The 12041-nt window shown below is 36.0% G+C and overlaps 2 protein-coding genes across 2 annotated transcripts in view; one reads left to right on the forward strand and one right to left on the reverse strand.

The window, feature by feature from the left end:
• LOC132129177 (transmembrane protein 18-like) overlaps positions 1–12041 on the reverse strand; it is a 386729-nt gene that overhangs the window by 102086 nt on the left and 272602 nt on the right. The gene's annotated exons all lie outside the window — the stretch shown is intronic.
• rarga (retinoic acid receptor gamma a) overlaps positions 4992–12041 on the forward strand; it is a 55441-nt gene continuing 48391 nt past the window's right edge. Inside the window, exon 1 of the mRNA XM_059541327.1 lies at positions 4992–5010. The gene's annotated coding sequence lies outside the window, so the exon portion shown is untranslated. The remainder of the gene's footprint in view (positions 5011–12041) is intronic.

A 12041-nucleotide genomic window follows, 5' to 3' on the forward strand; every position in this document is an offset into this window, starting at 1 on the left:
TGAAAATTGTTCCTACACCAAATTGTTTTTACAGTGAGTTGTGCTAATTTTACAAATTTTATTCCTGAATACATCTGCTTTGTTGGCATTGAACTACAACCCGAATTCCGGAAAAGTTGGGACGTTTTTTAAATTTTAATAAAATGAAAACTAAAGGAATTTCAAATCACATGAGCCAATATTTTATTCACAATAGAACATAGATAAAGTAGCAAATGTTTAAACTGAGACATTTTAAACTTTTATCCACTTAATTAGATCATTTAAAATTTAATGCCTGCTACAGGTCTCAAAAAAGTTGGCACGGGGGCAACAAATGGCTAAAAAAGCAAGCAGTTTTGAAAAGATTCAGCTGGGAGAACATCTAGTGATTAATTAAGTTAATTGATATCAGGTCTGTAACATGATTAGCTATAAAAGCTTTGTCCTAGAGAAGCAGAGTCTCTCAGAAGTAAAGATGGGCAGAGGCTCTCCAATCTGTGAAAGACTGCGTAAAAAAATTGTGGAAAACTTTAAAAACAATGTTCCTCAATGTCAAATTGCAAAGGCTTTGCAAATCTCATCATCTACAGTGCATAACATCATCAAAAGATTCAGAGAAACTGGAGAAATCTCTGTGCGTAAGGGACAAGGCCGGAGACCTTTATTGGATGCCCGTGGTCTTCGGGCTCTCAGACGACACTGCATCACTCATCGGCATGATTGTGTCAATGACATTACTAAATGGGCCCAGGAATACTTTCAGAAACCACTGTCGGTAAACACAATCCGCCGTGCCATCAGCAGATGCCAACTAAAGCTCTATCATGCAAAAAGGAAGCCATATGTGAACATGGTCCAGAAGCGCCGTCGTGTCCTGTGGGCCAAGGCTCATTTAAAATGGACTATTTCAAAGTGGAATAGTGTTTTATGGTCAGACGAGTCCAAATTTGACATTCTTGTTGGAAATCACGGACGCCGTGTCCTCCGGGCTAAAGAGGAGGGAGACCTTCCAGCATGTTATCAGCGTTCAGTTCAAAAGCCAGCATCTCTGATGGTATGGGGGTGCATAAGTGCATACGGTATGGGCAGCTTGCATATTTTGGAAGGCTCTGTGAATGCTGAAAGGTATATAAAGGTTTTAGAGCAACATATGCTTCCCTCCAAACAACGTCTATTTCAGGGAAGGCCTTGTTTATTTCAGCAAAACAATGCAAAACCACATACTGCAGCTATAACAACAGCATGGCTTCGTCGTAGAAGAGTCCGGGTGCTAACCTGGCCTGCCTGCAGTCCAGATCTTTCACCTATAGAGAACATTTGGCGCATCATTAAACGAAAAATACGTCAAAGACGAACACGAACTCTTCAGCAGCTGGAAATCTATATAAGGCAAGAATGGGACCAAATTCCAACAGCAAAACTCCAGCAACTCATAGCTTCAATGCCCAGACGTCTTCAAACTGTTTTGAAACGAAAAGGAGATGCTACACCATGGTAAACATGCCCCGTCCCAACTATTTTGAGACCTGTAGCAGAAATCAAAATTGAAATGAGCTCATTTTGTGCATAAAATTGTAAACTTTCTCAGTTTAAACATTTGCTATGTTATCTATGTTCTATTGTGAATAAAATATTGGCTCATGTGATTTGAAAGTCTTTTAGTTTTCATTTTATTAAAATTTAAAAAATGTCCCAACTTTTCCGGAATTCGGGTTGTATGTGTTTTTGACCTATGATGTATTAACAACACCCAATTTAGCAATTTACTGAAGTTGTTTCAATAACCTACAATTTATCTATAAGTAACAACTTTCACAGCTTGAAAAGAGCCACGTTTTTTAAACTGTGAATCTTATCGCTACTCAGTACTGGGACTTCAGAATCTCAGCAGACACAGTGTGTCATCCAATAGTTCTCCTAATGTGTTATTATGACAACTACTACTCATTCAATGAACTGCATATCCATGCATATTTAAAGGAAGAGTCATTAAAGGGTTAGTTCACCTCAGACATCCGTCTGATCGTCTTCTGCGTACCACAGTCAGCGGAAGTGAGAACAAAGTGTTTATTACATTTGAAATATGGATATTTTATTTTACAAACATGCATGTATTCGCTACAGGAGGCCTTTATTCACCCCCAGAGCCGTGTGAGGGACGTTTTATTATGGATGTGCGCACTTATTTCATATCTTCTGAACTGTTGACAACCAACACCCACTTACCCCCATCGAAAGGATTGGAGGGGCCAGGACAAAGAAGAAAGTCACATACACCTAGGATGATTTGAGGGTGAGTAAAACACAGGCTCATTTTCATTTTTGAGTGAACTAACCCTTGAAGATATTAGTATCTGAATGCCAATTCCATATTCAGACTGTAATTTACTGTAAAAAAAAACCAAACAAAAAAACAAGTTTACAGACATTTCTTTCAGCCCTAAAACACTCAATGCAATCATTCAAAATATGGGTAAACACCTGTGAAAAATCAAGACATAGACAAAGGGTTACAGAATTGCAGTGATGTCATGTAAGAGCCATTTTGGGTTCCTCAAAGAACCTTTCAGTGAGCAATTCTTAAAATAACCACTTTAAGAACCCTTTTCCACTATAAATAAGTTTTTGTGCAGTGGAAAGTTTCCATGGATGTTAAAGGTTCTTCATAAAACCATCAATGCCAATACACTACTAAGTAGGCATATTCAAATGCAAGAATTCTGTATAAAAGCAGAATAACAGGAAATAGGGAGAGTAAAGCAGGTGAAAGTGAAATGCAAAGTGGAAGACTGAAAGATGAAAACAGAAAGACAAACAGGTAGTGTGAGAGAAAGAGGGGAGCGAGAGAGGAAGAGAGAGAGATCGCAGTCTGATCTATATTCATTATCCTCGACTCTGCAGTCTCCCAACACAGAGATCATAAATCTCAACCTCCAACACACTTCACTGACAATGAAACACAAACACTGCTAACCTCTGACCTCTCTCCTGCTACTAACACACAGAGACACACTCACCCAGACACACACGGAAAATGACAGCACATACTGTAATATTGTTTGCAACTCGGTAAACTAGATGCTCCAACATAAATGTAAGAGAAATGAAATCCATATACTAAGTATTCTGAAATGATTTAGAGACTCCTAAAGTATTGAATATCTTGTCACTATTTTTTTTCCATTAGAATTAAATATCCTCATATTCTTTGTGATCTAATTCTAAATTAGTAGTTCTTTTGACAGACATTCAATATGTTTACATAGAGTGATATGCAGATAAAGCTGTGTAGCATTGGTTTGTGTGGCAAAGCAAACCATTTCCTGTTGACTGTGTTTTGAGACCTAATGCCAGCCCTGCTGAAGTGTCGTACTGCTTCACTTTAGCTGAGCTCATTTTAGTAAATGGTTTATCTTAGTAAATAAAAATCAGAATGCTGAGAACATTCTCAAATGTTATTTGACATGAAGTTCATATTTAGTCCAATTCAAACTGAATAGAACTTTTCTACACAGTGATGTTGTTTCATGTGCAGCTAACCTTTTAAAACATAAGAATATGACCACATGTAAATATATTTTTGTTGAACTAATAATTGAGTTTAAAATAAAAACAAGTGTTCCATTTGAATTACCATCCGAGCCAAGGCTGAACCTGACATGCCATCTCCCTGAGCTTGAGATGGCACTGTCAAAAAGTAGCCAGTTAAGGTGTGTCTTCAGAGTGAGGTTTCTGGGGGTTTCTTTTGACCAAAGCCAGTACAGAATGGCAGCTTTAGGAAGAAACCAGGCAAACGCCCAGAACCACAAACAAGCCAGCGCAGAACTGTTCCATACAAACACAAACTGCACATTGTACTGATATAAAACACATATAGACAGACACACCCTCTGCACCATAAAGTTTGGAACTTCCCAGATTTACAGTCTCCCATCATCAAAAAGATTACATTTTCTTGTGGACTTTTGTGGCAAATAAATCATTACTGTTGGTGTAAACCCTAAAATGATGCATTGGTGGATGTTTTTGGTTTATTTAATCCTTTCAATTTGTTAATCCAACATCATTTTACATGTTTTCCTGTGTATATTTACTACTGTTCATGCAAGTTTGTAATTCACATTGCATGAATAGCATGATTTAGGGTTTTCGCACTTTCACGAGGTGTTGAAACACCTCATTGCATTTTGATGACAAAATTGATTGTGAAAAGACAATATTTTTCCCAACTGGAATAACATGCACCAATGAACCCTTCACAATAAGACCAGGAACATTTATCAGTCAAGTAAGATTTCATGTAGCCTTAGATAAGAAGAAACTGTATCCAGCATTTTAACTAGAGAGTTCCTACATCAAGTGCTACTCAGTGCTTGTCACTTTGTGAATACACAGAGTTCAATGAGTGAAAAGAGGAGAAAGAAAGAAAGAGAGGCAGAGAATTAAAAACAGAAATTTAAGCTTGCCTGTGTTCCTTCCCTCTAGGCATTTTGCGGCTTGTGAAAAAAAGTACTGTATATTTGAAGGGTGGAGTCACGTGACCCAGAGAGGGTTCATGAATCAGAGCGCATAATTATTTCTAAGAGAGACGAAAAGAAGAGAAAGAGGGAGGGAAAGAGAGCGAGAGAGGCAGAGAAAAGGAAGAAGAGGGAAATAAACGACCGTGCAGTGTGTAGTGTGAAAGAAACGGAGGGTGCGCGCTTCTCTTCGCGGATTTTAGTCACAAGTGGGTGAGTTTAACTTTCACAGAACCGATCAAATGATGTTTTCATCGGTTTACTCTCTCATGTCTGTCAGATATGGTGCATATGGCAACGGAGAAGTCGCAGTGATTTAAAACTGAACTAGAGTAGATGCAATCGAGAGAGTGATGAAAGACTCGCATTGATCGTAACTTTTTGTTCGTTCGTTTCGCTCGCGCGACTCGGTTCTCTTGAATTCGTTCTAACTGGAGCGCGTGCGAGAGTTTTCTGGATCCGCGATGTGTTTAAAGAAATGACTGGTTACGTTGACGCATACTTTGACCTGGTGAGTTGTACCTTCACATATGTAAAACATTTCTTTGACAGGTGTTGTTTTCCTTCTGGCCCTTAAGTGGTAATGCCCTGTGGCTAACAAGTTTTATGTGTGTAAATCTGAGATTGGTCAAGACGAAGTGTTGTGTGCAGCTTGTGGTTTAGGGAAAGGTGTTTTCACGAGCATCTCATGCGGTGTAGAATTGTTCTGTCAATAAAGCTAAAATCTGGTAGCAGCTGCATTACCGGTTTTTATTACAGTTCAATAAACAATGTTATACATCTGGATACATTGAGATGCGTCAAGTTAAGTTCTTTAAAGGGATAGAGGAGGAAGGTCTATGAATGTGTTTTCCATGCAGTCACAGTGAATGGTTACTATAGATGTTAAACCTCAAAACGGATGCAAAGTCACTGTATATTATAAAAATAATGCTTATAACACACTATATTCCAAGTCTTTTAGAGCCATATTTTAGTGATAATGCAAGGGACCAATCAAAATGTACATTTTATCACTTATCATTTTGACATCTGCCCTAGCTCTACATAAGAGAAGCAGTCATGTATAAATAAATTTGATCTTTTCAATGAATTAGTTGATCTAATTCACAAAACTGATCTGAATGATTTGTTCTGGCTCTTGAGTTGACTCAGTAGTCCAGACACAGGCACGTTATCAGTTAATTTGGGTTTGTTTGGCACACAAACCCATTTTATGGCTTCCAAAGGCTTGGAATATAGCATATGAGTTATATGGATGGTGAGTTTACTATCCCTTAAAGGTAACATCTACATATTGGCTTTGTACGGTGCAGTTTCTTTGACTAAGTTTTCCATTTGTTCTATTGTGAGAAGTAACAAAATGCATACATAAATACACATATCAATGGCTTTTTGTGTTGCTTTTTGTCTTGTATTACCTGATAGCTGAACTTCAGTACTGTGAAGCCCATTGCATTGACTGTAGCACCTGTTCTTTGTGTTTTTCTGACTCAGTGTTTTATATCAGTCTGTGATCTGAAAGAAATTTGCTTTCTTTTGCTTTTCAACAGGTTGTGTGTGAGATTTTCATGAGCTGAAAGTTTTTTTTTTGAAAGTTTATGCCAGCAGTGTTTAATAGTGTCAGAGCCAGTCGTGATTTATGATGTCTTCTTTTAACATCTGACAGAATGTTCACATCCAAACACACACATCTGGGCCAGAGGAGCAGCTTGAGCATATTACAACATTGAAAACAACAGACTTACTTAGCACTTGCACAAACAAATGTATTCACTGCACTTTATTTTTTTTTTTAATGAGAAAGGAATGGGCCAGCCCTTTTCTGTCTTCAGCTGTTTATGTCTCACATATCAGCAACATGAGTTTACATGAACTCAGACAAAAGAAGCAGAGACAAGGAAAAACAAACTATTGTCAAACCAGATATTCACGTTCCACCAAAACCAAAACTCCCACTCTGACTCCAGCGGGACTGTGGAGTCTGATCTCAGCGGTACAGCAACTGTAATGGAATACAGGAGTGTCTTAATGTGTTTGTGTGTTTGGGCAAACTGCTGTCATTATATTCTTGACTGTATTTTCCCTTTTGAGTGACAGTGAAATATGTTTTTTCTTCACTGTATATCATCATATCAACTCTACCCCCAACCCTAACCACAAGTATTAGATGTTCAGTGTTACTTCTTGAATCTTTTATAGTTTATTCTTAGTAATGTTTTTATGATAGGTATACTGTAAAATAAAAAAATAATAATTTTCCAACTTGGAAATAAAACAAAGATTATTGGTGCACGTTTTAGAAGAATTACTTTAAAATTTCACTTTTATTTCAGTCTGTTATGTATGGAAGCCTGTTTCCGCCAGAGAATAAAAAAATTAAAAAAGGTAATTGTGTCTTTTTATCGTACAATTTGATTTTTTTTCTTGCAATTCTGAGATTATTTCTTACAACTAAAACAGTTTTCTTGCAATTCAGTTGAAAAAGTCAGAATTGTGGATTGTATACTCAGAACTTAAAAAAACAAAAAAACTCTGTAATAACTGTAATATAAACTCAAAACTGTGAGATAAAAACGTAAAATTCTGACTTTCTTTTTTGCATTACTGAGTTAATATCACACAATTCTGTTTTTATGTTTCCGCCACAAAATAAATAATAAAAAAAATAATAACGAATATAGATCAGACAGGGTTTTTTTTTTTTTTTGAAAATTCTGACTTTTTTCTCACAATTGCTAGTTTATATCTCACAATCCGGACGTTTTTCTTAGAATTAAGAGTTCATATCTTGCGATTTTAAAAATTTTTCTTTTCAGAATCTCATGTCTATATCTCTCAGTTCTGAATTTATATTTTACAATTCTGATAAAAAGAGAAAAAAGTCGCAATTTTATTATGTTTCGACTTTACTTGTTGAGGCACCTGACTAACTAACTCATTCAAAATCTATAACCACAGTGGCATATTACTTAACAATTAGTTAATAGTTCTGTGCCTCAACAAGTAAAGTCATACATACCAATAGCTTTGCAAATCATTAGCTAATGATTAATTAAAGCAAACAACTAGAAGTTGAAATGCATGCTTCAACCCATTGTGGTAATTAACATAGGAATTTGCTTTATTAGTTATTAGGGAATTAATACATTATGACACATTTAACTAATAACAATTTATTGATTACTTAATCTATGAATCATATAGAATGTTCAATAGTTGCTGGTGCAGTAATCATTAATAAATGGTTTAGTTCTTCATGAGTTATACATTAACCCATGATTAACTGTGCATTAGTTAAGCATTATTTATTGCTTATTTGTGCACCCGTATTGTAAAGTGTTACCGACCACCCCACAGTCTTTCTGTCTAGATCCCAATTTTACTTCAGTCTTCAGCTCAGCTTCGGCTGCTTTCTGGCTTGGAATCATAAATCCAGGAGTTTATCCATGACTCTCAGGAATTTTGGGGGGTGATAGAATGTAAGTGGCAGGGAGGGGTTGAACAGGTGGTTCATGGGGGATCAGAGAAGGTGGTGGGACTTTGTTCTGTACTCTGTAATTATGAAGGAAACCATCAGATCACTGCTTCCCCTGTATATTTTTGCAGGTGTGCAGGGATGTATCCCTTTGACTGCATGTGTATATAAGACTTTATATGTCAGGCTGTGTGTCTGTGAAACAGGGAGGGTGTCCGACATCTGCTTATGAAAGTTCCTGTGTGTGTCAGGGCTTTTATTAATGTGTCTATGTTAGTGTGTGTTTATACTTACTAGCGCGAATGCTCCCTGTGCCAGTGCTACTGTAATGAGCACCATTTATTACCTTGTATTGCTCTGATTAAATAAACTGTGTTCATCTGAAACGGCTAGTTTAGCTCAGCGGCAATGTCATTTGTTTTTATAAATCTGTTTCTTGTCTGATTACACTATGTAATAAACCACAACTACAATCTAGTAACGATCATGTTAATGCTCTGATCCTTAACCAATTATTTAATCTCATTTCCCACAGAGGAATACTACCAATTATTTAATCTCATTTCCCACAGAGGAATACTTCAAGCTTACAGAGGAGTACAGCAATAAATAAGCTCACTGGTCGTGTTCTATAAATATGTTTCTTTTTTTGTTGTTGTTGTTTATCTGTTCTTTCAGTGTGCCTGCGCTTACCTTGTCCACATCACGTTGCGGAACAGAGTTGTCAGAACTGTCTTTCGTCTACTCCGCTTATCCCATCACTCTTTCCATCGCTCTCTCTTGTTCATTACCTCGTCCAAACCTCAGGCGTTTGGTTATTTATTTATTTATTTCACAAAAAAAAGGAATTTTGAACAAGTGCGACTTACACCTGTGTAAATAATATATTAAAAATTTAGGGTTAGTGAAGTAAAAAGCTTTTTGAAAACATTTAACATTTATTATTAAATATATATTATATAAATATATAGAATAAAATAAAAAAACAATTTTAATTTCATTTTTAAATAAAATAACTGTAAAAAGATTTGTTAACTTGATGTAATATTTATAAAATATTTAGAATAATTTTAATAATCTAAACAATATATATATTTATATATATATATATATATACTGTATATATATATACTGTATATATATATATATATATATATATATATATATATATCATTATTGTTTTAAAATTAGTTTTTAAAATATTATATTTTTACATTTTACATTATTTTTTCAATTATGATATAAAATTATATATATATATAATTTGAACAACTTTAATAAAATAAATTTAATAATATTTGTATCATTTTTTAAATAATGTTTTTATATAATATTTTTAGGGTAATTAATTCAATACTTTGAGAAGAGTTACCTTGTCAGTCAATAAAGAGTTACCTTATTGATTGTCTTAGTTTAGAAGTTGAAAATGTTAATGACAGTGTTAAATGATATCCAGTGTAAGAGATAAGAGCACACATTTATGGTTTATTGTGAATGACAGGGTACTTGAGCCTTACATGTGGAGCTGTGAGAGTACACAATACACTCTTTTAAATTATTACTTGAGGGGCAAGTTATACCCAAGTGGTGTGATGGAAATTATGGCATTGTCAGTGTTGTACAGTGATTGGGTGTGAAGAATGTTTGTTGCGTGCCAGGAAAGAGTTCAGTGTCAGACGGGTTTTAATTGATGGGATATGTGACTCCGAAGCAGAAGATCATCCGTCACTCTTAATGTTGTGCTACCATTTGCCTTGTCAGAAAGCAGAGGAATTTAAATGTGTCAGTTTTATCTCCCACAATAAAAAGGTTTATGAAGGGCTTTCTCGGAAACGACTGCCTGATGACAATTATATGCTTTGTTTATTTTTGCATTGGACCAATGCGGCGAGGCTTTATTTTATTATTGTTTATTATTGCCACTTGACAGCACTGTAACCACTGTCCCCTACTGTGATGCTGGGATAGGGGATGTAGGGGGAAAATAAAATGAGAAATTAATCATTAAAAAGTTTTCTTCCTGAATTAATGTGTGATTGTATGTGCGTGTTAATGACGTCTGGCCTTTGAACCTTCAGCACTCAGTTCTGACCCTCCTAATGACCATGTGACCTCCACAGCACCTGGAGGTTCCTCAGCTGCAGACTTTCCACACAATGCGTCTTGTCTCCAAACATCTTTCTTCAGTTGATTCCATACAGATTTAATTCAAGGTTACAGCACACATTTATTGTTATGTCTCCTGTGCATTACAAGTAGATAAGTTTTATCCATCAAAGCTTGCTGTAATCATCCCTCGGACACGTATGCTTATGTTTTATGCAGGATGCGACAATTATTTTTCAGCAGAAAATATGAAAACTACAAGCAGATCTCTTCTTTTTATGGTCAGATGTGGTTTGTGTTTTCTGTTCTTTTTTTTTTTGCATATTTAAACTATAGTGTCCCTCGAGTTTTTGTGAAGCATTTAATAGTTTTACTGTGCATGCATTTTAGGAATCTGATCATCAATAAACAGACAGTTTTAAAAATAACGGTTCTTCATTGGCATCTGACTTTATGAAGACAAAATGCACAAAAGGTTCTTTAGATTATTAAAATGTTCAAATGGATCTTTTACTGAAAGGTTCATTGAGGAACAAAAATTGTTTTTTGATGGCATTGCTGTGAAAGAAACCCAGTTGTTTTGTCTGAGTTTGAGTTATTTTTTGCATATTAACTGTTGTGCACCTCGGAATTGTAAGGTTTTTTTGTGAAGCATTTAGTGCATTCTCAGGGAATCGAACCCATGACCTTTTTGTTGCTGGTCCAATGGGTCTGATTAGATGAAAGTGTCTTTCTCTCCTTTTCCTTCTTGTTTTGACTTGTTTTTTTTTTAGGAATGGAAATATTTATATGTGCTCTTTAAGTGAGCTTGAGTTTCCAGAGCCTTTGTCCATGAGACATTTGATCACTCTTGTGGCCTCCGCTATACGGTTCCTCTGCCTTTCTGGAGCTGTTTAAAAGTATACGGTCGGATGTGTCAATCCGTCTTAGCGCTGATCGACAGCAGGAAAGCTAATGTGGAAAGTTAAAGTAGCTTTTAAAGTAGAGCGCCGTGAGCTTAGAACGAAGGAGTGGAAATATTCAGAGTGTAGACAGGAAATGAACCCAAACCGCTGTACCATCCCAAATCCGTCACAGCTTTGGAGGAAGAATGGATTGTGGTTTTAGCCAGGAAGAGGGAGGAAAAAAATAACTTGCCATCAGCTCCGGCGGTTAATGCCTCCTATTTTTTTTTTTCAAAAAATACTTTTTCATTGCATACCAGTAAGGAGTGATTTTTGTGATGGCTCAAAACTTGGATTACAGGTCAAATGTTTGGAAATATGTTGATCTGGTGCTCAAGAAACATTTTCGTATTTATAAAAATGTTGAAAAGATGTAATATTTTTGTAGAGCACCAAATCAGCATATTAGAAAGATTTCTGAAGACTGGAGTAATAATGCTAAAAATTCAGCTTTGCATCATAGAAATAAATGACATTTTACGTATTCAAATATAAAACAGTTATTTTAAATTGTAATAATATTTCACAGTATTACAGTTTCAGCTGTGTTTTTGATCACTTACAGTAAATGCAGGCTTGGTGAGCATAAGAGACTTCTTTCTAAACATGAAAAAAATTCATAATTATTTAAAACTTTTGACCATTAGTGTAGGTCTTAACTTAACTTGTTTTCCAAGCAAGAATGTGAAACCTTCGATAAAAACAGGGACACTTGATCCGCAGAATCAAAATTCTCTTTTGAGTTGAACGAGATACTTATCTTCCTCTAAACACAACCTGCTTACCTTTTTCACAGTGGCAAACTGCAGTACTTCAGAGGACGTTGCTCGGCCCAGCCCCGAAGAGCCATGAATCACATAGAGCTGATTCTGTCAGAGATACACAGCGCATCACCCAACCATGCCGGGAGCATTTTCTCTCTCTCTCTCTCTCTCTCTCTCTCTCTTCATCTCGCTCAATCTTTCCCTCTTTTTCTGTGGCTAATAGGCCTCAGCATGCTCTGCTAATGATGTG

The sequence above is a fragment of the Carassius carassius genome, chromosome 46 (assembly GCF_963082965.1).
Source record: "Carassius carassius chromosome 46, fCarCar2.1, whole genome shotgun sequence".
NCBI lineage: Eukaryota > Metazoa > Chordata > Actinopteri > Cypriniformes > Cyprinidae > Carassius > Carassius carassius.